This window comes from Pristiophorus japonicus, chromosome 1 (assembly GCF_044704955.1).
Source record: "Pristiophorus japonicus isolate sPriJap1 chromosome 1, sPriJap1.hap1, whole genome shotgun sequence".
Taxonomy (NCBI): domain Eukaryota; kingdom Metazoa; phylum Chordata; class Chondrichthyes; family Pristiophoridae; genus Pristiophorus; species Pristiophorus japonicus.
The window spans coordinates 78,632,620-78,655,689 of NC_091977.1; positions in this window are offsets into that span (position 1 = coordinate 78,632,620).

The following is a 23,070-nucleotide window of genomic DNA, read 5'->3' on the forward strand; positions in this document are numbered from 1 at the left end:
GGGCTCTCCTGTAAATAGTCTCAGCATCATACATTCAAAAATGTGCCTACGCTATCCAATTCCCACCACTTACACTGTCCACGCTTATCCCAGGCAGCTGTCTATATCAACAACATGCATTTATATAGCGCCTTTAACATAGTTAAATGTCCCAAAGTGCTTCACAGGAGAGTTAACAAACAAAATTTGATGATGAGCCACATAAAGAGATATAAGGACATATAACTAAAAGCTTGGTCAAAAAGGTAGGTTTTAAGGAGCATCTTAAAGGAGGAGAGAGAAGAGAGGTGGAGACATTTAGGGAGGGAATTTCAGAGCTTAGGACCTAGACAACTGACGGCACGGCTGCCAATGGTGGAGCGCTCTGAAAATCGGGAATGTGCAAAAAGCCAGAATTGGCAGAGAGCAGAGATCTCGGAGGGTTGTAGGTCTGGACAATGTTACAGAGACAGGAAGGGGTGAGGTCATGGAAAGATATGAAAACCAGGATGACAATTTTAAAATCGTGGTATTGCTGGACCGAGAGCCAATGTCGGTCAATGGGATCTGATGCGCGTTTGGATATGGCAGCAGAATTTTGGAGGAGCTCAAGTTTATGGAGGGCGCAAGGTGGGAGGTTGGTCAGAAGAGCATTAAAATAGTCACGAGAAAGCAGAGTTAACGTTTTGGGTCGAAGACCGTTCATCAGGATACCGGCTCCTTGTAAAGGTTGAAGGATTCTCATTAAAAAAAGGAAGAGGGTGCTGATATTACAGTGCGATGGAACTCACAATTTCCCATACGTTTAGCCCGCCCCTGGCTGCTCTTGCCTTTACCTATATAAAGATTGCAGGGAAAGCTGATGTTGTTGAAATGAGGTTGCTCAGTTGCTCCGATGCATCCCTTAGACAGTACATACTGAAGTCACAGTGCACTGATAATGGAGGGGGTGAATACTAATTCCAACAGCAAAGGCACCATACAAAGATTCTTTACCATGGAACAGGTGGGTTAGGAGATCTTACCACAGTCAATGGCAGATCAGAACATTGAGAAGGATCCTCAAGATATCCTTTTGTAACCCATTTGCTGCCAGTAAAGGTTGTACCCTAGGATCAGGTAAGTGTTTGATCCACCCAATGCAATGCACCAACAGCTCCTGTTCAAATATGTGGAATGTATGTAAGGGCCTACACTGGCAGGACTCTCCTAATTGTACGTTTGCTCCTGTTATGTACCACCTTGTTCCACAAATAAAGAAATTGTGTTGAGATGTTAGAAAAGAATTGGCATGACATTTGAAGTGCCCAATGAACATCTCAATACGTGTGTGAGTGAATTAAAATAAGTCATGCACCAAGATTTTTTTGGAAGCTTGTTTTGTGGGCACAATTTTACAGATGTAAATGGGTCCAGATTTTAGTGACAGCTAAGAAATTTGCCTTTCAGCTATATGGGTATGAATATGAATCTCTGAAAAGGTTGTCTGAGTGTTTTGCATGCTAGCTATCATAGCTTGAGAGGATCTCTTTATGACTCACATACTTTGCCCATCTACATGGTCTGGGAAATGCTCAGCAGTTTTACCTTTGAAGATTTCATGAGGCTGGTAAACATCTTTTGCATTTGCTGCCAGTTCCTCTGAATGTGTTAGAGAGTTAGGCCTCCTCCCATGTATTGCAGATGCCTTTCTACCCTCAAAAGGGCAGCCTTCCTTAGTGAAGAAACAGCTCAATAGCTGCATCAGTAAATGGCACTGTTTATCACACCCAAAGCAGCATTCTTTTGCCAAAACATTTTTCTCAGACTTTAAATTTTGCTGTGTGGACACATATCCCCTTTAAATGGCGGCCGCTGCACTTTAGATATTGCTACTGCGCAGGAAACCCACTCCCCCTCCCCAGTAAGCAAACTCCTGGTGGCAGGTCCAATCAAAGTCAGGAGCTCACCATGAATAAATAATAAGGACAATCCTGGAAGATTTCACAGATTGCCCTTTTCCAAAACATGCAAGCATTGTTCCTGACAGCACTTTCATCCTGTCACGTCGGCACTGTAATCAGAACAGTTATTCGATGTTTTATTTAGCTAAATCTTGAATAGAAACATTACTCAATTATACAACATTTGACACAGAAAAAGGCATTTAATTTTCCTACTAAATAACATTTTACAAACTCTACAACAACATTTATATGTATATATTTATTTATATAGCGTCTTGAACATAGTGAAACATCCTAAGGTGCATCACAGTTGTATTATGAGATAAAAATTTTACACCAAGCCGCATAAGTAGAAGTTAGCGCAGGTGACCAAAAGCTTGGTCAAAGAGGTATGTTTTAAGGAGCACCTTGAAGGATGAAAGAGAGGTAGAGAGGTGGAGAGGAATAAGCAAGGAGTTCCAGAGCTTATGGCCTAGACAACAGAAGACACGGCCACTAATGGTTGAGCGATTATAAACAGGGATGCTCAAGAAGGCAGAATTAGAGGAGCGCAGACATCTCAGGGGGGTTGTGGGGCTGGAGGAGATTTATCATCATAGGCAGTCCCTCAAAATCAAGGAAGACTTGCTTCCACTCCAAAAGTGAATTCTCAGGTGACTGAACAGTCCAATACAGGAATTACAGTCTCTGTCGCAGGTGGGACAGACAGTCATTGGAAGAAAGGGTGGGTGGGGAGTCTGGTTTGCCGTATACTCCTTCCGCTGCCTGCGCTTGTTTTCTGTATGTTCTCGGCGACGAGATTCGAAGTGCTCTGCGCCCTCCCAGATGCTCTTCCTCCACTTAGGGCAGTCTTTGGCCAGGGACTCCCAGGTGTCGGTGGGGATATTGCACTTTATCAAGGAGGCTTTGCGGGTGTCCTTGAAACAGTTCCTCTGCCCACCTGAGGCTTGCTTGCGGTGTAGGAGTTCCGAGTAGAGCGCTCGCTTTGGGAGTCTCGTGTCAGGCATGCGAACAATGTGGCCTGCCCAATGGAGCTGGTCGAGTGCGGTCAGTGCTTCGATGCTTGGTATGTTGGCCTGATCGAGAACATTGACATTGGTGCGTCTGTCCTCTCTGGGGATTTGCAGGATCTTGCGGTGGCATCGCTGGTGGTATTTCTCCAGCGATTTGAGGTTTCTACTATATATGGACCAAGTCTCTGAGCCATACAGGAGGGTGGGTATCACTACAGCCCTGTAGACCATGAGCTTGATGGCAGATTTGAGGGCCTGATCTTCGAACACTCTCTTCCTCAGGTGGCCGAAAGCTGTGCTGGTGCACTGGAGGCGGTGTTGAACCTCATCCTCGATGTCTGCCCTTGCTGATAATAGGCTCCCGAGGTATGGAAAGTGGTCCACATTGTCCAGGGCCAAGCCATGGAGCTTCATGACTGAGGGGCAGTGCTGTGTGGAAGGTGTTATGTCTTGAATGAAGCATCAGACTAGATACTGCAAGCTCAAAGTAAGGTGTGACCGTAGTCCTTTATTACAGATCTCAGAGTGCCTCTCCAGCCTGCGAGGCCTCCTTATATACATGTGCTCCCAAGGGATTGTGGGATCCCTTGGGAATCCAGGGGATAAGTCCTCTGGTGGTTAGACATGGTATTTACAGGTTTACATACATAACAGCAGGGCTGGAGGAGATTATAAGGATGAGAATTTTTAAATCAAGGCTTTGCTTAACCGGAGGCCAATGTAGGCCAGTGAGCACTGGGGTGATAACATAGAAAACATAGAAAACATAGAAAATAGGTGCAGGAGTAGGCCATTCAGCCCTTCGAAACTGCACTGCCATTCAATGAGTTCATGGCTGAACATGCAACTTCAGTACCCCATTCCTGTTTTCTCGCCTTACCCCTTGATCCCCCTAGTAGTAAGGACTACATCTAACTTCTTTTTGAATATATTTAGTGAATTGACCTGGTGAGCTTGGCATGCCCATCTGCAGCCATGTATACCTAATATCGTGTAGCGTACCACCCTCCAGTAATACATCAGAACAGAAGCACGGATTCCTTGCTGGCTCTGCCTCCTGATGTCACTAGCCTTGTAAGTCACTTAAATGGTTCCACACCTCACACGGTTGAACAGAAAATGCAGTTATTGGCAGGGACCCAGTGGAATCATGTCCCCATTTCTTACAAATGAATTCCACTCTCATCAGGTTTAAGGTGGGAGTGTGGCAGAGAAACTTGGAGCCATTGGGGCTGAAATTCAGCCTCTCGAAAAGGTCTCTTACCTCCAGAAAGCGGCGGCAAAGCGGCGGAGTCGAGTGTCCGCCGGCTTCGAGTCCAATGGCCACCGGCAGAGAAATTGTCCTCGGGGGTTTTTGCAGCGGTGCTGACTTGCTCCCCGCGCCTCCCCCCCCGCCACCCCGCCGCTGCAGTTACACCGCGGTGTTATGGATGCAGCCATAATTATGTAATCAGAGCGCACACCGCTGCCTCTGTGCCCCGGAAGCTATATTCACAAAAAATTCTACCTGCATCCTCAACATCCTCAAAAAATTTCAGAAGATTTGTCAAGCATGATTTCCCCTTCACAAATCCATGCTGACTTGGACCTATCTTGTCACCTCTTTCCAAATGCACTGCTATGACATCCTTAATAATTGATTCCATCATTTTACCCACTACCGATGTCAGGCTGACCAGTCTATAATTCCCTGTTTTCTCTCTCCCTCCTTTTTTAAAAAGTGGGGTTACATTGGCTACCCTCCACTCCATAGGAACTGATCCAGAGTCTATGGAATGTTGGAAAATGACTGTCAATGCATCTGCTATTTCAAAGGCCACCTCCTTAAGTACTCTGGGATGCAGACCATCAGGCCCTGGGGATTTATCGGCCTTCAATCCCATCAATTTCCCCAACACAATTTCCCGACTAATAAGGATTTCCCTCAGTTCCTCCTTCTTACCAGAGCCTCTGACCCCTTTTATATCCAGAAGGTTGTTTGAGTCCTCCTTAGTGAATACCGAACCAAAGTACTTATTCAATTGGTCTGCCATTTCTTTGTTCCCCGTTATGACTTCTCCTGATTCTGACTGCAGAGGACCTACGTTTGTCTTTACTAACCTTTTTCTCTTTACATATCTATAGAAACTTTTGCAGTCCGTCTTAATGCTCCCTGCAAGCTCTATTTTCCCTGTCCTAATCAAACCCTTTGTCCTTCTCTGCTGAGTTCTAAATTTCTCCCAGTCCCTGGGTTCATTGCTATTTCTGGCCAATTTGTATGCCACTTCCTTGGCTTTAATACTATCCTTGATTTCCCTTGATAGCCACGGTTGAGCCACCTTCCCTTTTTTATTTTTACACCAGACAGGGATGTACAATTGTTGTAGTTGATCCATGCGGTCTCTAAATGTCTGCCATTGCCCATGCACTGTCAACCCCTTAAGTATCATTCGCCAATCTATCCCAGCCAATTCACGCCTCATACCTTCAAAGTTGCCCTTCTTTAAGTTCTGGACCATGGTCTCTGAATTAACTGTTTCATTCTCCATCCTAATGTAGAATTCCACCATATTATGGTCACTCTTCCCCAAGGGGCCTCGCACAATGAGATTGCTAATTAATCCTTTCTCATTACACAACGCCCAGTCTAAGATGGCCTCCCCCTAGTTGGTTCCTCGACATATTGGTCTAGAAAACCATCCCTTATGCACTCCAGGAAATCCTCCTCCACCGTATTGCTTCCAGTTTGGTTAGCCCAATTTATATGCATATTAAAGTCACCCATGATAACTGCTGCACCTTTATTGCATGCACCCCTCATTTCCTGTTTGATGCTCTCCCCAACATCACTACTACTGTTTGGAGGTCTATACTCAACTCCCACTAACGTTTTTTGCCCTTTGGTGTTCTGCAGCTCTACCCATATAGATTCCACATCATCCAAGCTAATGTCCTTCCTAACTATTGCATTAATCTCCTGATGGGTGAGCGGGACTTGATGCGAGTTAGGACATGAGCAGCCGAGTTTTGAATCACTTTTATTTTACATAGAGTAGAATGCATTGGAAGTGCGCTGCAATAGTCCAGTCTGGAGCTAACAAAGGCATGGATGAGGGCAATGTTACGGAGGTGGAAATAGGTGGCCTTAGTTATGCTGCGGATATGTGGTCGAAAGCTCATTTCACGGTCAAATTTGACACCAAGGTTGCGAACAGTCTGATACAGCCTCAGACAGAGGTTGGGGAGAGGGATGGATGCAGTTGCTAAGGAACGGAGTTTGTGCGTGGACCGAAAACAATGGCTTTCGTCTTAACAATATTCAATTGGAGAAACTGTCTGCTCATTCAGAACTGAATGTCGGACAAGCAGTCTGACAATTTAGAGACCGAGGAGAGGTCGAGAGAAGTGGTAGTGAGGTAGAGCTGGGTATCATTAGGATACAATCCAAGTATACATGTGTGGAATTCAACCATAGTTCTTTCACAAAGTCACTCTCTGGTTGGACTGAATTATCAGTCAAAACGACATTGCATAAACAATCTTACCAGGCTGGTTATCAGAGAGCTTAAAGGGGACTGAGCTGTGTCCTGAGGAATGACTGTTTGCAATTCAGTATATTAGATATTTGACAACTTGCAGCGTGTGATAGAAGGGTATTGGTCTAGAGAGGACAGTTACATCATCCCCCAGAGGGTCAGAATTGGGGGTAAAGACTTGTTCCACTCAGAGTCCTTCTGTGGACCCTCTAAATAATAGGTGGAAGTAAGCAATTCTTCAGCCCAGAGGGGATTGGTTACTTTTCTATACATGTGCACTTGCTCCTTTCAGAGAAGAAAGCATTGGCAAGCCTTACCTCTTCAACTCTTCCCTTACCTCCTTTCTGCTGTCAGAACAACATGGCGTCACTCCGATTTTTTGGTGTGCTGTTTGGGTAATCGCTGATGATGGGCCTTTACAGGTGCAGGCTGCCTGCCTGACCACGTTAATAACAATTTGGGACATGGCATCTTCTTCAATGGATAGACAGGAGATCTGATTCCACTGCACTTGAACCGGTGGATCAGGACTCCCATGATTTTGGCTCCATAATGTAATTTTACCATAAATCTAAGGCAGACTGGGTAGCATCCAGCATATTTCAGTGACTTTGGGGGGAGAAATTGGCCTGGTTTGCGCCTCCCATTAGCGCCTCCAGGGAGACAGTAACAGGACGCTAAGGGCTTTCCGACCAGGCGAGGCAAAATCACCAACGCCCGCAAACTTCCCTGGTGGGTTTGCGCTGGCGCTAAAACTTACCGCCTCTATCTCTTGCACTCTGGAGATACTGATGTCATCCGGTGCGCAGCGCCCCGTTACTGCCCCGAATGTAAAATTCACTTCCACCCCTGCAGCATTGCCGGGCATCAACAACGGCAGGTGCAGGAGGCATTGTCGCCCCGGCTGGCCGCTTGGGGAGCGCTAATTAAAGGCAGTGGTGGTCAGGTAGACAAAAATGTAATTATGTCCCCAGTGTGTTGGATTTTGTTTCTTTAGCCGCCCCGATTGCTCAGCCCTGCACTCTCTGAGAGTACTTGGAGCTGCTATGCGCTTATCACAGGTGCCGTCGTGGAACACACACAGACTTATGTTGAAATCAACGCAGCATTTTAAGGGAAGGAAGGAGCCTGTACAACCGGCAGAGCTGCATGGAACATTGCAAAGTGGGACCTGGAGGTACTTGTGCATGAAACACAGAAGGATAGTATGCAGTACAGCAAGTGATCAGGAAGGCCAATGGTGTCTTGGACTTTATTGCAAAGGGGATGGAGTATAAAAGCAGGGAAGTCTTGCTAAGCTATATAAGGTATTGGTGAGGCCACACCTGGAATACTGCATGCAGTTTTGGTTTCCATATTTAAGAAAGGATATACTTGCTTTGGAGGCAGTTCAGAGAAGGTTCACTAGGTTGATTCCGGGGTGAGGGGGTTGACTTGCAAGGAAAGATTGAGTAGGTTGGGCCTCTACTCATTGGAATTCAGAAGAATGAGAGGTGATCTTATCGAAACATATAAGATTATGAGGGGGCTTGACAAGGTGGATGCAGAGAGGATGTTTCCACTGATAGGGGAGACGAGGACTAGAAGGCATAATCTTAGAATAAGGGGCCGCCCATTTAAAACAGAGATGAGGAAAAATTTCTTCGCTCAGGGGGTTGTAAATCTGTGGAATTCGCTGCCTCAGAGAGTTGTGGAAGCTGGGACATTGAATAAATTTAAGACAGAAATAGACAGTTTCTTCAATGATAAGGGGATAAGGGGTTATGGGGAGCGGGCAGGGAAATGGAGATGAATCCACGGCCAGATCAGCCATGATCTTATTGAATGGCGGAGCAGGCTCGAGGGGCCGTATGGCCTACTCCTGTTCCTATTTCTTATGTTCTTATATTCTTATTTTGCAGCGCTCTGCGGCTACCAGCTCTCACTCCCTTTAGCGCTCTACTTCCCTCTTGGAGCGCTAAAGTGGAAGTTCCTGGCAGAATTTTTTTTTTAGTGTCCACTGATACTTTTGCACTCCTGCATACGTAAATGGGACGTAACATAATTTCTAGTCCTTGGAGTATTTTACTACTGTGCCCAGCCTCCCTCCCATTTTTACAGGAAAGTTTTATTGCAATACAAATGATACATTCTGGTTGGCAGGGTTATAAAATTCACATGAGCAGAGAGAGAAAAAGAGAATGAACACAGAAAGCACCTTCCATGATTTGGTGAGTAAATCTCCCATCCTTAGCAGCCCCCTGCCCGCACCACCCCCCCCTCCCCCCGGCTTTAGTGTGATACTGAATCAAACAGAGAAGGGTTTAATCCTTAATCTGTATAAAGTTAGTGTACTGTCTGTAATGCACTTATGAATGACTCCACGAGGCAATGTGTTGTACTCAAACATTAGTGACCTTGATCCTTTATTCATAACACCAGAGTGAGGCACAAGCATGGTGGGCAGCCTTTTATACTGGGCCCTACACACCTATGCAGGTGATCTTCAGGTCACCCACCGCAATGCCCTCTGGTGGACAGCCTCTGCCACAGGAGCAGGAAACATCAGTCTCCACCAGTTGCACACTCCAGTGGTGCCAGCATAGTATATACACAGTGTAAACTTTATTGATAGTACATCAGGAAACAAGTCTTCATCTTATGCAACTATACAGTGATTACATAATAAGAACATAAGAATTAGGAACAGGAGTAGGCCATCTAGTCCCTCGAGCCTGCTCCGCCATTCAACAAGATCATGGCTGATCTGGCCGTGGACTCAGCTCCACTTACCCGCCCTCTCCCCATAATCCTTAATTTCCTTATTGGTTAAAAATCTATCTATCTGTGATTTGAATACATTCAATGAGCTAGCCTCAACTGCTTCCTTGGGCAGAGAATTCCACAGATTCACAACCCTCTGGGAGAAGAAATTCCTTCTCAACTCGGTTTTAAATTGGCTCCCCTGTATTTTGAGGCTGTGCCCCCTAGTTCTAGTCTCCCCGACCAGTGGAAACAACCTCTCTGCCTCTATCTTGTCTATCCCTTTCATTATTTTAAATGTTTCTATAAGATCACTCCTCATCCTTCTGAACTCCAACGAGTAAAGACCCAGTCTACTCAATCTATCATCATAAAGTAACTCCCTCATCTCCGGAATCAGTGAATCGTCTCTGTACCCCCTCCAAGGCTAGTATATCCTTCTTTAAGTAAGGTGACCAAAACTGCACGCAGTACTCCAGGTGCGGCCTCACCAATACCCTGTACAGTTGCAGCAGGACGTCCCTGCTTTTGTACTCCATCCCTCTCGCAATGAAGGCCAACATTCCATTCGCCTTCCTGATTACCTGCAAACTAACTTTTTGGGATTCATGCACAAGGTCCCTCTGCACCGCAGCATGTTGTAATTTCTCCCCATTCAAATAATATTCCCTTTCACTGTTTTTTTTCCAAGGTGGATGACCTCACATTTTCTGATATTGTATTCCATCTGCCAAACCTTAGCCCATTCGCTTAACCTATCTAAATCTCTTTGCAGTGTCTCTGTGCCCTCTACACAACCCACTTTCCCACTAATCTTTGTGTCATCTGCAAATTTTGTTACACTACACTCTGTCCCCTCTTCCAGGTCATCGATATATATTGTAAACAGTTGTGGTCCCAGCACCGATCCCTGTGGCACACCACTAACCACCGATTTCCAACCCGAAAAGGACCCATTTATCCTGACTCTCTGCTTTCTGTTAGCCAGCCAATTCTCTATCCATGCTAATACATTTCCTCTGACTCCGCGTACCTTTATCTTCTGCAGTAACCTTTTGTGTGGCACCTTATCGAATGCCTTTTGGAAATCTAAATACACCACATCTATCGGTACACCTCCATCCACCATGCTCGTTATATCCTCAAAGAATTCCAGTAAATTAGTTAAACATGATTTCCCCTTCATGAATCCATGCTGCGTCTGCTTGATTGCACTATTCCTATCGAGATGTACCACTATTTCCTGCTTAATGATAGTTTCAAGCATTTTCCCCACTACAGATGTTAAACTAACCGGCCTATAGTTACCTGCCTTTTGTCTGCCCCCTTTTTTAAACAGAGGTGTTACATTAGCTGCTTTCCAATCCACTGGTACCTCCCCAGATTCCAGAGAATTTTGGTGGATTATAACGAATGCATCTGCTATAACTTCCGCCATCTCTTTTAATACCCTGGGATGCATTTCATCAGGACCAGGGGACTTGTCTACCTTGAGTCCCATTAGCCTGTCCAGCACTACCTCCCTAGTGATAGTGATTATCTCAAGGTCCTCCCTTCCCACATTCCCGTGACCAGCAATTTTTGGCATGGTTTTTGTGTCTTCCACTGTGAAGACTGAAGCAAAATAATTGTTTAAGGTCTCAGCCATTTCCACATTTCCCATTACTAAATCTACCTTCTCATCTTCTAAAGGACCAACATTTACTTTAGTCATTCTTTTCCGTTTTATATATCGGTAAAAGCTTTTACTATCTGTTTTTATGTTTTGCGCATGTTTACTTTCGTAATCTATCTTTCCTTTCTTTATTGCTTTCTTCGTCATTCTTTGCTGTCGTTTAAAATTTTCCCAATCTTCTAGTTTCTCACTAACCTTGGCCACCTTATACGCATTGGTTTTTAATTTGATACTCTCCTTTATTTCCTTGGTTATCCACGGCTGGTTATCCCTTCTCTTACCGCCCTTCTTTTTCACTGGAATATATTTTTGTTGAGCATTATGAAAGAGCTCCTTGAAAATCCTCCACTGTTCCTCAATTGTGCCACCATTTAGTCTGTGTTCCCAGTCTACTTTAGCTAACTCTGCCCTCATCCCACTGTAGTCCCCTTTGTTTAAGCATAGTATGCTCGTTTGAGACACTACTTCCTCACCCTCAATCTGTATTACAAATTCAACCATACTGTGATCACTCATTCCGAGAGGATCTTTTACTAGGAGATCGTTTATTATTCCTGCCTCATTACACAGGACCAGATCTAAGATAGCTTGCTCCCTTGTAGGTTCTGTAACATACTGTTCTAAGAAACAATCCCGTATGCATTCTATGAATTCCTCCTCCAGGCTACCACGTGCGATTTGATTTGACCAATCGATATGTAGGTTAAAATCCCCCATGATTACTGCCATTCCTTTTTCACATGCCTCCATTATTCCCTTGATTATTGTCCGCCCCACCATGAAGTTATTATTTGGGGGCCGATAAACTACGCCCACCAGTGACTTTTTCCCCTTACTATCTCTAATCTCCACCACAATGATTCAACATTTTGTTCATTAGAGCCAATATCATCTCTCACAACTGCCCTGATATCATCCTTTGTTAACAGAGCTATCCCACCTCCTTTCCATTCTTGTCTATCCTTCCGAATTGTCAGATACCCCTGTATGTTTAATTCCCAGTCTTGGCCACCCTGCAACCACATTTCTGTAATGGCCACCAAATCATACCCATTTGTAATGATTTGTGCCGTCAACTCATTTACTTTATTTCGAATGCTGCATGTGTTTAGGTAAAGTATTTTAATACTAGCTTTTAAACCATGATTTTTAGTTTTGACCCCTCCTGCAGCCCCTTTATATTCATACATATTGTCCCTTCCTATCACCTTGTGGTTTACACTTACCCCAGTGCTACTCTGCTCTGTTGCCTCCTGCCTTTTGCATTCTTTCTTGGGGTCCTGTTCATCTGCGCTCTCACCCACTCTCACTAGCTCAGAGCCCTCTCCTGGGTTCCAAATACTCCTCGCATTGAGGCACCGAGCTTTCAGGCTTGCCTTTTTATTACACTTTGACCCTTTAGAATTTTGCTGTATATTGGCCCTTTTTGTTTTTTGCTTGAGTTTCTCTGCCCTCCACTTTTACTCATCTCCTTTCTGTCTTTTGCTTCTGTCTCCATTTTGTTTCCCTCTGTTTCCCTGCATTGGTTCCCACCCCCCTGCCATATTAGTTTAACTCCTCCCCAACAGCACGAGCAAACACTCCCCCTCGGACATTGGTTCTGGTCCTGCCCAGGTGCAGACCGTCTGGTTTGTACTGGTCCCACCTCCCCCAGAACCTGTTCCAATGCCCCAGAAATTTGAATCCCTCCCTGCTGCACCACTGCTCAAGCCACTTATTAATCTGCGATTCCTACTCTGACTAGCACGTGGCACTGGGAGCAATCCCGAGATTACTACTTTTGAGGTCCTACTTTTTAATTTAGCTCCTTAAATTCGTCTCGTAGGACCTCATCCCTTTTTTTACCTATGTCGTTGGTACCAATGTGCACCACGACAACTGGCTGTTCTCCCTCCCTTTTCAGAATGTCCTGCACCCGCTCTGAGACATCCTTGACCCTTGCACCAGGGAGGCAACATACCATCCTGGAGTCTCAGTTGCGGACGCAGAAACGCCTATCTATTTCCCTTACAATTGAATCCCCTATCACTATCGCTCTCTCACTCTTTTTCCTGCCCTCCTGTGCAACAGAGCCAACCATGGTGCCATGAACTTGGCTGCTGCTGCCCTCCCCTGATGAGTCATCTCCCTCAACAGTACTCAAAGCAGTGTATCTGTTTTGCAGGGGGATGACCACAGGGGACCTCTGCACTACCTTCCTTGTACTAATCTTCCTGCTGGTCTTCCATTCCCTAGTTGGCTGTGGACCCTTCACCTGCGGTAAGACCAACTCACTACACGTGCTACTCACGTTATTCTCAGTATCGTGGATGCTCCAGAGTAAATCCACCCTCAGCTCCAATTCCACAACGCGGACCGTCAGGAGCTGGAGGCAGATACACTTCCCGCACACATAGTCATCAGGGACACCGGAAGTATCCCTGAGTTCCCACATGGTACAGGAGGAACATATCGCGTGACCGAGCTCTCCTGCCATGGCTTAACCCTTAGCTACACTTAATTTGGTTACAACAATGTTAACAGGTTTCTTATTGATATAAAAAAGAAAAAGAAAAGCTACTCACCAATCATTTACCCCTTTGGCTGTGACGTCACCTTTTGATTCCTTTCTACTTCTTTTTTGCTTTTTCTCCCGGCTGGAGCTGCACAAGCTGGGCCTTTATAGGCCTCACCACGCACCCCGAGCTCCCACCTCCGATCTGCCGCCGCCTCTCGCAGCCGCTGGGCCTTTATCAGCCTCTCCACGCACCCCGAGCTCCCACCTCCGATCTGCCGCCGCCTCTCGCAGCCGCTGGGCCTTTATAGGCCTCACCACGCACCCCGAGCTCCCACCTCCGATCTGCCGCCGCCTCTCGCAGCCGCTGGGTATATACAGAAAGTATATCTATAGTCTGCATATATAACAGTTAGCTGATGGACAGATGGTGGTAGGAGGTGCACAGTTACCCTTATTGTCCCCTAACCACTGAGGGGGAAATGAATCAGTGCAGTGACTCCTTTTGAAAACTATGCATGGATGGGTAATAAGAAGAGCTTGGCTTGGCTGTGATATTGCCCAGGTTTGCATAGCCTGTGAATATTTTCTATCTTGTTCAAATATGAAGAATGGCCATGGAGTTGAGGCTCTCAGTGCTTGTGGAACCATTCACCAGCACAGGTTATTGTTTTCAGGGAAAAATAAAATCACACTTATCAGCATGAGAACAAAAAATAATCAAGGAGAATATAAACTGCAAGAATTCAATAACGAATTGAGGCTTTTTGACAGGTCAGTTAGCTTTTGTCAGCTATCCAAGTTTGGCAGTGATGTTTGTGGTGTGCTGTTACCCATAGACTTGTCTGAAATTACCTCCATAAGTTATTTACGCCTCTTGCAGCACATGTTTTTGGGCTGGCTCAGGAAAAACAGATGTGACAACCTACAGAGGCTATAGAATTGAAATGAGTCACCACCAAGGTTTGCTTTGCTTGGTTCCTGCAGTTCTAAGATATGTGCCTGCCAGCCTCTTATTATATCAGCACACTCCATTGCGCTTGCTATCATATTGCTCAGATAAAAGCCACAGGCTTTGGAACCCCCATAGCTATAACAGGGCAAATTGCCACATTTATAATTTGCTTTTTTTTTGTTACCAATGAGAGCTCTTTTGCTGGGAGTTTCGGTCCAAAACACACAATCTGCAAGGGCTGTTGGTTTGTGACGGGTAGCAAAGGGGATTCGTGACATGTAACAAATAGAGCATCCCAGCATTCATTGCTAGAAGGGTGCTTCTGGCTACACTCACTTGCTCCAGGATGAAGCCTGATATAACAGCTGCTGATATACAAATGTTTTACACCTGATAGAATCCTAAACTGTAAAAAGGAGAAATAGTATGCAGGGAAGAGCAGTATTAACAAGTGTACAACAATATTTGTATGTTTCCAAATAAAGAATGTCTTATCTCAAAAGCTACCTTGCGAATAATGATTCTGTTCAGAGGTCTACATTTAGCCAAATTCTTCTGTAATTTCATTTTGCCCAGTATTTCTTGGTGGCCATTTCAATTAATTTATGATTTTAGTCAAAATACTTTTATTCAAGCTTCTAGGTTTCACGCACTAACCTATGTCTGAAGTCAGTTTCCTGACTGTGTCAATTCCTACAATATAAGCAAGAACTTTATATTTATTGTGTCTTTTGCAACCTCCCACGTCACTTTACAGCCAGTTAAATACTTTTGAAGTGCAGTCACTGTTTGTAATGTAGAGAAATGCAGCAGTTAATTTGCAAACAGCAAGGTCTCACAAACAGTAATGAGATAAACCACTAGATTATTTTTATTTTGATGGTGTTGGTTGAAGGATAAATGTTGGCCTGGACCCTTGTTCATATAGAGCAGGGGTATCAAACATACAGCCCGTGGAATAGTTCTATACAGCCCACGATATTACTGGGCCACGTCTCTCGGGTGCTGCTCCTTCCAGCCCAGGAGACCTGTGCCTTTTAAATTTCTCATCACAGTCACGGTCATCCCTCATCCCTGTGTGACATCAGCGCCCCTTCCACTGGCACAGAGATCTAGTCCTCCAACTCAGAAATGACCATAGACTGAGCGGTATGTGGAGAGGAGAGATACACGGGGAGGGGAGAGGTGTGGTATGGGGCTAGGCTCGGCTGGGCTAGGTGAACAGGGACTAAAGGAATAGGCAATTGAGAGTTTGGAGATTGGAATTGGTGGGGTGGGGGAGGTGCAGGGGGTTGGTGAGATTGGGACTCAGAGGGGATGGGGGGGTGAGGTGAAATTGGGATTTGGGAAATGGTTGGTGAGATTGAAACTCAATGCTTTGGAAGTGGGAGAGGCATGCTTTCCCTACCATTTTTTCAGCAGCCTTCAGCAGTCCCTATAAGGACCGCTGTTTAGGCCATTGTGGAACTGAGAAAAACTCATCAGAGCTTGCACTGTGCATGCTCCACCTAGTATTTCACAAATTATGCAGACCAGGTTCTGAAACAGGCATAAGACCCTTCTTTACATATTTAAATTAATGCAATGCTGGTATCAGGCAGCCTCCAGGGATGCCTGAAAGTAATGAGGATCAACATGGCAGTCGCCTTGCCGCCGGGGCAGATTAGGTGCAGGACCTTACATCCAGAAATTGTTATACATTGCACCCATTTTATGTTTAAAAAAAAAATTGGGCTAAACGCATAGGGGCCGAAATTGGTCGGCATACCGCCACACACCGCTGGCGTATCGCCCAAAAGGCCGATTTTGGTCATAAAACAGCTACATACCGCTGACATACTGCTCGATGGAATAATCAATGACATACCGCCGAGCGGTATGCACACCGTCCGCCGTGCAGGACCACCCGTACACCGTCCAAAAAGTGTGATTTTCATCGCATACCGCTGGAGCTGCATACCGGCCTGGAAAAGGTGGTTGTACGCAATGTTAAGTGGCTGGGAATCTGCCATTTTGGAAATTGGGAACTGTCAGCTGAAGCAGCACCTCTGTATCTCTGAGGTGAAAAGTGATTTTAGAGTGTGGTTTTGATTGAAAGAGGTATATTTACTATTAGTGAGTAAAGTATTAAGATAGAAAGGCATTTTATTAATATTTTTTTGATCAAAAAATATTGTGGAGATTTAAAAAGAATGGGGCCTGTGTTATCTCAGCCTGTATTGATGACAACGTGTCTATTGGAGGAATCAGATGTGAGGAAGTTTATTGAGCATAGTTATAATGCTCATGGAAGAGGTCGCAGAATGATGATGATGATGAGGAGGAGGCCTTACCCACAAAGGATCTTCAGGGAGAAGTGTTCATAATTGGACCTGACCAATCAACAGTGTGTCCGAAGGCTGCGGTTCTGAAAAGAGGTCTTCACTGACATTTGCCAGATCATTAAGGCAGACCTGCAGCCCGGTAGCACCAATATTACTGCACTCTCTATCGAGATGAAGGTGACTATGGTACTTTCCTTTTATGCGTGTGGGTCTTTTCAATCATCAGCTGGGGACATACGTGCTATTTCTCAGTACGCTACTCATCGCTGCATTCGACAGGTAACCGAAGCATTGTATGCACGCAGGACGGAATTTATAAACTTCCCAATGATGAGGGAGGCTCAGAGTGACAGGGCTTTGGGATTTGCATGCATGGGTATTGACTGTACCCATATTGCCCTGCGAGCACCATTACAGGAGGCGGAGATGTACTGAGACCTTAAGGGATTTCACTCCCTCAATGTGCAGCTGGTATACGACCATACACAGTGGCTAATGGCAGTGAATGCCAACTTTCCAGGGAGCATCCATGATGCACATATCTTGCGGGAGAGCACTGTGTCTGACTTGTTGAAGTCTGACCAAAAGGTAAATGCTGGATGCTGGGCGACAAAGGGTACGGCCTCGCTACCTGGCTCTTGATCCCCCTGCGGAACCCTCACACAGAACCTGAGAAACGATACAATAAAAGCCATATAGCCACACATAACATAATTGAAAAGACAATTGGAGTGCTGAAGCAGTGCTTTCGATGCTTGGACCACTCGGGAGGCAGACTGCAATGCTACCCTGAGCAGGTTGCTCAGTTCACGGTGGTGTGCTGCATGTTGCATAATTTAGCAATCATGCGGGGACAGGAATTGCCACAGGGGACTGCGGGACCACCTGAGGAGAGAGTACAGGAGACGGAGGAGGAGCAAGAGGAGAATGAGGGGCAGGAGGATGATGAGGAGCTTGCAGATGAACCCATGGCATTACCCCCAACACCACAGCGGAGGGCATGCAGAGTGTATGCCATTGCAAAATTGTTACGTCAACAGTTCATAAATGAACGCTTTGCTTGAATGTGGAGAGCTGCGTTTTGGGACCCTTATAACTATTACCCCAAAAGTTTGACACTGTACAAGAATGGTTACATTCAATTCAAACATTTATCTAAACATTTTAAAAATATACAACAATTTCAAAACTTTGTAAAAATTAACAACTGTTACAACTTTAATAAAAGCTTGAACAAAACTTACAAAACTTTAAACCAACTTTAACAAACATTTGATGACTTTACTAACAAACCCTTTACTTTCCCCGCCCATGCCCTCTGCCCCTTCCACGGCCGCATGGTACACCACCCTTGGGACTATTCCCCCCTTTCTTACCGTCGCCCATGGGCATGACCTCCCCGGGTATATACCAAGCCGGCATCCAGCACCACACCCCAAGTGTCGTTGCTGTCGTTGGTGGTCGTGGGGTGGGGGGGAGTGAGACATTGCAGACGCAATCACTGGGGCCTCAGGAGAAGTCGCGATGTGGAAGGCGAGGCTTCAGAGCTGGGAGATGATGTCAGCTCCCCACCCTCAGGTGCTGTCGACCTGACTACTATGGCACGGGGGGGTTCCACTTCATGTTCCAATCCTGTCGATTGCCTCATGGCTTCGTCAGCGTCGGCGGTTCGCTCCATCGCGGTGATCATACGCAACCTTTCCTCCGATTGCCGCTCTGATAGAGCCACAATGTTAGTGGTTATTGGGGTCATGGCCTTGAGCAGCTCTCAACCTATGTCGACGTTGGCCTGTGACATGTCCTGGCACACGCCTACAGCATCCGGCCTTTCCTGCACCAACCTCCGTCACTGTGGCAAAGGCGCTGCAACACTGGGGGTGCCTTGTTGCCCATGGCTTGGTCCGCAGATTCAGAGGACCAATGGGGGAATCCCATGAATATAGACTCCGTGGTGGTGGCGGATGTTCCAGCTGGCCAACACGGAGCTGGTGCATCCTCCTCCGTCTCCAACACCAGCTCCACCTCCACTGGCTGCTGGATCATTGGCTCTTCCTGTTCTTCCTCTTCCTCTTCCTTGTAAGGAGAGGGCTGAGTGACGCCAGTGGGTCTGTCGTTGGTGTCACTGTGGTCTGAATCATTGGAGTCTGGAAGTACAAAACAACATTATAAAAAGCTTGGCAGTAGGGAAGGGATGAGGATTACATGAGAACATAGTACAGTGATTATTGCAGTCTTACTTAAATGTCCACGACTGCTGCAGTACTGCATTACATATCACAGACAGAATTCATATATGCATTGCGTTACATGCCCCCAACATTCCAGTACATCACATGAGGCCAACATTACAGTGCAATAAACTTACATTACATTATATCAGGCCAACATTATAGTTACAGTTAGATTACATGACATGAAAGGACTGCAACACGGACTGCATTTTATTCAACTTACCATCCTGTGTGAGTGGCTCAGCTCCAATGCCGGTGGTGGCACGGTTGCTTTCCCCAACCAGGGACAGGGCACGGATCTCGATATCTGCAAGCAGCTCCTGGGTTATGCGACGCTGATCGGCAGCTATTGCAGATGTCTTCCTCTGCAGAAAGGAAAGTAAATCAATGTATAAATCTTCAATCCATTTAACATTATACACACACACACACACACACACACTCACCACTGCGTTGATCCTCTTGTCATTGCCTGAAAAGCACGAATACATCGCCGTAACCTTAAGATAAATAACATCATCCATGTGACACTGAACCTACATTTACTTGGCACATAACACATGGGGGGGCATAAATAAAATCATTACTTACTCTTGCAACCCTCGCCAGGTCGTTCCACCTCCTATGGCACCTTTCCCTAGTGCGTACCATCGTACTTTTCAAGGAAACAGCCTCCCCGATCTCGTCCCAAATTTGGCTGTTCTCCTTTGGGAGGGCCTTTCCACGACCAACCTTGGTGAGGTCAGAGTACCTCTCTGTGATGTGCTCCAGAAGGGCCTGCGTTTCATCGAAGGCAGGCACCCTCAACCTCCCCTCCTTCTTGATATTCCTGCGCTTGGGTGTTTTCTTTACCACTGGCATAATTTTTTTCTGGATATTAATTTTCCCTTCTTAAATACCTGCTCTTGTGTTGAAACTGAATAATTATTAGTTGCTACCAATTCTTTTCCACTGTGCTATCTATTTTCAAACTCACTGGCCTTCGACTACCTTGCTGCTCCTTCTCACTCTCTCTCTCTCCTCCTCAACTCACTATGTGTGCGTGGGTGACCTCTGACCCCCGAAATCGTGGGTAACACGTATCTGAAAAAAAAATCAGAAAAAAAAATTGCGCATGCGCAGTTCCGTGCCGCACCGGTCATCGAACAGAGAGTTGATCTTGATCGACTACTAAGATGCATACCACCCAATGCAGACCGCTGACATATTGTCGACGTAATGCCGAAAATTCTTTCTGCAATTTTGTCCTCTTCGGTCTAGGTGGTATGCCAGCGGTATGAAATGACGCACCACTAGCATACCATCGAGAATTGGGCGGACCATCGGTATCAACCAATTTCGGGCCCATACTAATTTCGGCGACAGTGTTTCCACATAAAGTAGCCCACACCAAGTGCTAGGATATTAAATCAGACCCAGCATGCAAATTTGAGTATGACATGCTGATCGTGAGACATGGGGGCTGAAATTGCCCCTCGCCCGAAACGGGGCTCTCCCACCCCGTTTTGTGTGGTTTTTATCTTCGTGGTGGTTGACCTCGCCTGTTGAGCGAAATTCCGTTCTTTGGGTTTTTTTTTTACTTGGATCCGGAAGTTGCTCTTAATGGGGGCGGTGACTTCACTAGAGGGGCAGATATGTGACGGTGGCAACACCTGAGGGACGGAAGTTGGCGGGGAAATGCGGAGTGACCGCTGTGATGACGTCATCATGGTGCCGCATCACCACGGCTCTCCCCTTCACTTTAAGGGGAGAGCCTTCTCAATTTTAAAACTTTGATCCACTCGGCCACCAGGGAGGGTTTCAGCTGAGCCAGTGGCCTGGCACCCAAGAGGGGGTGCCAAGCTGCCTGTTGACGGTCCGGCCGAACCCGGGGGTATAATTGTTGGGCCGACATGGCAGTCGGCCGACAAAAAAGAAACATGGCGGCAGCGGCAGTGCATCTTTCCCTTTAAGGGAAGCCACACCGCCATTGCAGAAGGCCTCAGCCTCACTGGACCAACGGAGAAAAGTTTGTTTTGACACCGCTGTGTGGGCTGAAGATTTTCAGAGCGGAATTTCGCCGTTGGGGTGTGGGGGGGGGGCGGGCGGGGGTAGATCGGCGGTGCGCACGGCGATGATGTACTTAACACGATCGGCAGCAGCAAAATGGTAGGAGGGGGATCAGGGCACTGCCGGGAAACTTCGCAGGGGAAGGGCAATTGGGTTATCAGCGGCCATTCTACGAAAAGTCGACGGCCACTCCACTCCGCAATTTGCGGTGGTAACAGGCCTTAAGGAGAGGGGAAATTTTGGCTCCATGGGTCTCCACTTGAGAGAGCAGATGGGGCCTCAGTTTAACGTCTCATCCAAAAGGTAGCACCTCCGACAGCAAAACACTCCCTCAATACTGCACTGAAGTGTCAGCCTGGATTATGTGCTCAAGTCTCTGGAGTAGGGTTTGAACTTTCAACCCTCCAAATCAGAGGCGAGAATGCTATCACTTAGCTAAGGCTGACACAGAAAAATAAGCTTTAGTGAAACAAAAACAAAACAAAACTGCTTTGTTTGGCACTCAGAATTTGCTACCCCTTCCATAAGCTTATAAATCCCACTGGACAAGTTCCACTGCCATTGAATAGAGGCAAGGAAAGTACCTTTGTAAAATGATCATGTGCCAATGTGAAAAAGGACAGAACTGGAATATACAGTGAATGAAAATTTTAGGTTTCACCATTGAATATCCAATTTTTCCCACTTGATAAGATTCCCCTCATCGGTGGAATAGCTTCCAGGTACAATGGTTTCACGTACACAGGCATGTCGGTTTGATTTCTGTGAAAAAGAATTTAAATTATAAAGTTAGTGCTTTTTAGACATTAAGAGCAGTTTTTACAGCATGCAAAAAGCATCTGATGTAACCCTCGGCAATTGTGAGACTGCCGCAGTTCAAAGTTATCTGCTCTTTTCAAAAATCATCCTGGGAATGGGTACCGAGGACAAACCTTTTTAGATGGTAAATGGGCTCTGCACATAAAAGAGCAAAAGAAGCTCGATAAACACGAGGGAGAAAGGAATAGAAGGATATGATGCTGGGATTAGATGAAGAAGTGTGAGCCGAATAGCCTGCTTTTGTGCTGTAAATACTATGTAGTTAACAATGTAGTATTGTGCAATCTATCTGTACACACAAGGAGTCAAATGTTTGCTGTCATTATGGCAGTTGTTAGAAAAATGTGGGTGGTGTAAAGTTGCAGAGCTGTTTGATGTGGTGAGTTACAATATTCTCATTTACCTCTGGGACCTATGGTTGAAGGCAAGCCCAAAATGATGCAATGGTCCTTCACTCTGTTGTCTATAAGGATCTCATGTGAAATGAGTTTGGGCAGACTCCACCCTTTTTGCTAGTGGCTGTGGATCAAAAGCATATCGCTTCATCCTAATTTGGAACTAAATTGACAATCTTGTCATTGAAACTATCGGATTGGCTGGTTTGGGAAATGGAAAACATCACAATGGTGAAGTAGGCTGTTTTCCTATGAAGTTTGAGTTAAGATTAGAAAAAAGCTTCACTCTGCGGCTGGACGGGAAGTGCCTGATACTAGCATTGGATGCTTGCAATAGGAAAGTAGTCCATCTGCTTTGCTTTGTTGTTCAGTTGTGTGTGTTTACTGTGTCGCAAGATACCACAGAATTGGCGATGAAGATGGGATCTTGGATTTCCTAACTGTAGGGGGAAATGTTGGCCTTTATAGCTAGAGGATTTGAGTTTAGGTGCAGGGAGGTCTTACTGCAGTTGTACAGGGCCTTGGTGAGGCCTCACCTGGAATATTGTTCAATTTTGGCCTCCTAATCTGAGGAAGGATGTTCTTGCTATTGAGGGAGTGCAGCGAAGGTTCACCAGACTGATTCCCGGGATGGCCGGACTGACATATGAGGAGAGACTGGATCAACTGGGCCTTTATACATTGGAGTTTAGAAGGATGAGAGGGGATCTCATAGAAACATACAAGATTCTGACGGGATGGGACAGGTTAGATGCGGGTAGATTGTTCCCAATGTTCGTGAAGTCCAGAACCAGGGGACACAGTCTTAGGATAAGGGGTAGGCCATTTAGGATTAACTTCTTCACTCAGAGTTGTTAACCTGTGGCATTCCCTGCCGCAGAGAGTTGTTGATGCCAGTTCATTGGATATATTCAAGAGAGAGTTTGATTTGGC